This window comes from Aplysia californica, unplaced genomic scaffold, assembly GCF_000002075.1.
Source record: "Aplysia californica isolate F4 #8 unplaced genomic scaffold, AplCal3.0 scaffold00401, whole genome shotgun sequence".
NCBI classification, from domain to species: Eukaryota; Metazoa; Mollusca; class Gastropoda; order Aplysiida; family Aplysiidae; genus Aplysia; species Aplysia californica.
The window spans coordinates 257,454-260,294 of NW_004797671.1; the positions used below are offsets into that span (position 1 = coordinate 257,454).

The 2,841-nt window shown below is 41.9% G+C and overlaps 1 protein-coding gene across 2 annotated transcripts in view; it reads right to left on the reverse strand.

Moving 5' to 3' along the window:
* Positions 1-2,841, reverse strand: part of LOC101847674 (uncharacterized protein C2orf50) — a 36,412-nt gene that overhangs the window by 27,880 nt on the left and 5,691 nt on the right. The window lies entirely within an intron of this gene.

Genomic DNA, 2,841 nt, shown 5'->3' on the forward strand with positions numbered 1-2,841 from the left:
AATTTACCTTTTCAGCCCCCGCCTACTTATGTTCTTCCAACAGAGGCTATTTCTGATATGGATTCTTCATTAACCTTAACATAATTTTATGTAAAAACAACCTACCCCAACAATTGTACAACATGGTGCTGTCAGTGGTGCCAGCCTCTCTAAACGTATCCTATATATAACACATTGTACCATAGACGTGGTAACCGGGATTGGGTTGGGTTGGGTGCGCCTTTTCAAATTAAATAAATTATCAACGTGCTATATTATTATACACGAATAAATAATTCCAAGAAAAGACAAATTATGAAAAGTTTGACTATAATAATGGAGATTTGGGGTGGGAGGGGGTGGTGGTAGTAGGATTAGGGGTTGAGAGTAGAATTAGGGAGTAGGGGAGCTGAGAGGAAGTCCTATATTATGCTAGACCTATCCTTTGTAATTTGGTACGATGGTCACAACCCCGCCTCAATCAAATTCTTCAAACATATTTCTGGAGACAAACATGACAGAAGCCCTTGATCAACATGAAGGAATAATCAGCATAGGAGGAAGAAACATCTCAAACCTTCGTTTTGCTGATGACATTGATGGCGTTGCCGGAAGCGAACAAGAACTAGTCAACTTAGTAAATCGGCTTGAAAAGGCATCCTCAGCTCACGTAAGGGAAATAAGTGCAGAAAAAAAACCGTAAAGACCAACAGCAACTTCACACACAACATCAAAGTCAAAGATCAAAATCTCGAGAGTGTCACAAGCTTCAAAATATACTTAGGGTCAATCATTTCAGACAAAGATCAAAGACCGAAATACTCTCCGAAATAGCATAGATCACAGCCGAGCAAACCAAATTCAAACATATCTGGAGAAACAGGAACATAGCCCTAAGCTAAAAGATCAAGGCTTACGTGCTCCTTGGTGACATCAATATTTCTACATTGTATACCCATGTGAATCATGCACTCTGACAGTAGACTCTGAGAGAAGAATAAGAGCTGCTGAGATGAGATGCTTCCGTAAACTGCTCAACATCTCATACAAAGGCCATGTCACTAATGAAGAAGTGAAAAGATGCATAAGAATTAATGGTTTCGGGCCTTGCACCGATTTTCTATCATTGATCAAGCAACGCAAGCTGAAATGGTATAGCCATGTCACCCCTTCCTCGGGCCTTTCTAAAACTATTCTACAAGGCATTGTGCAGGGAGGACGAAAGAGAGGCAGGCAGGAGAAGAGAAGGGAGGATGACATAGGAGAATAGACAGTCATGGAGCTGCAGGACTCACTGAGGAAAGTAGAGAGGCGAGAGGCTGGAGGAGATTTGTTGTCACCTGTCAGAGACGAGTCAACAGATGACAAATTTACTGCAGCAGAAGAAGTTTACCGTTGTAACCCAAATTGCCCTACAGGGATCTATAAAATGTTATTTATATATCTTTGCCAGAGCTTGCACAATCCTCTTCCAGCATCCGCTCACTAGTAGCTTGGAAAGCAACCTGTAGAAAATAAGTTGTTATAAGATGTACCTTTTCGTCTTTGCTGGAATTGCGGCCTCGTCTGGAAAACTCCAGAAACTGATTTGGGCGGGTCTGGAGTAAGGTGTTCGTAAAATTTTACGGCACTTGCAAGACAATTAGTAGGTCATATTAGTGACAAAGATTAGAAACGCAGCTATAAGATAAGATAAGGACAATAGATGTTTGGCTGGAAAGATGGAGCAAACCATCCCAGAAGAGTACCCGCCAACCACCCAAGCGGCTGTGGAGCGACGCTGACAACGTTCTAGGTGTTGGTAATACTTTAATCCTGACCCACATTTTTCCCGGCCAAATCTCCCGTAGCTCATCTCACGGTACGGTGTACATGGTTCAGCTGAGGCAATAGAAGTGGGAGACGAACAGACGGCACCAAGAGACATTTGGCGCTTTCATTTTTATTTTTTTAAATTATTATTATTATGGGTCTGAACTCCCTGTCGCTGTCTTTGTCTCTGTTTCTGTCTCAGTCTTTGTTTATGTCTCTGTTTCTCTGTCTATGGTTCTTCCTCTGTTCCTGTCTCTTCCGTCTTTTTCTCTGTCTGTGTATCTGTCTCTGTGTCTATTTCTGTCTCTGTCTCTGTCTCTGCCACTATCTCTGTCTCTGTTTCTGTTTCTGTCTTTACCTTTGTCTTTGTCTCTGTCTTTGTCAATGTCTGTGTACTTTATTTCACCATCTATCTGCACTTCCAGCTCTGTTACTTGGATCGCCATGATGAGGTCACGGAGACCGGTGCAAAGAAGCGGCCGTGTGAGTGGACTGTAAGTAATTGCAGTACAGTTGGCAGCACGGATCGCCTTGTCCAGGACACAGATTCAGGCATTAGCACGAAGTCTGCCAACTCTGTGAAATTGCTTTCTGGTAGCTGATAGATGTGCCATCAGGCTGCCTTCAAAGGTGATTGCTTGCCCCAGAGTGTTATGAATGCCTCAATTACTTTTGGCATCTTAGTAAGTTATGAAATAAGTATTAGGGTATGGGTCAAGGAAAAATTTCGACCTAAACTAACCCGATGTGTCCAGTGAAAATGAAAGTCGAAAATTGTGGTCATATCATTACTCGGCAAAAAGTGGAAAGACACAGTGAAACGTTTTAATAAAGATCAATTGCAAATTATGTCTTCTTTAAAATTTCCTTCTTTGTTGTTTTTTTTTCTCCCTAGTCCTGATATGTCATCTTATCTCGTCTCCGCTCTGTCCCTGCATGTGTTTTTAAGATTTTTATTTCTCTCGAACAAAAAGTCATAATGTGTTTTCCCAGACATCCACCAAACCAACGCTTTCCTCAAACAAGGAATGCACTATCAAATACCCCCCC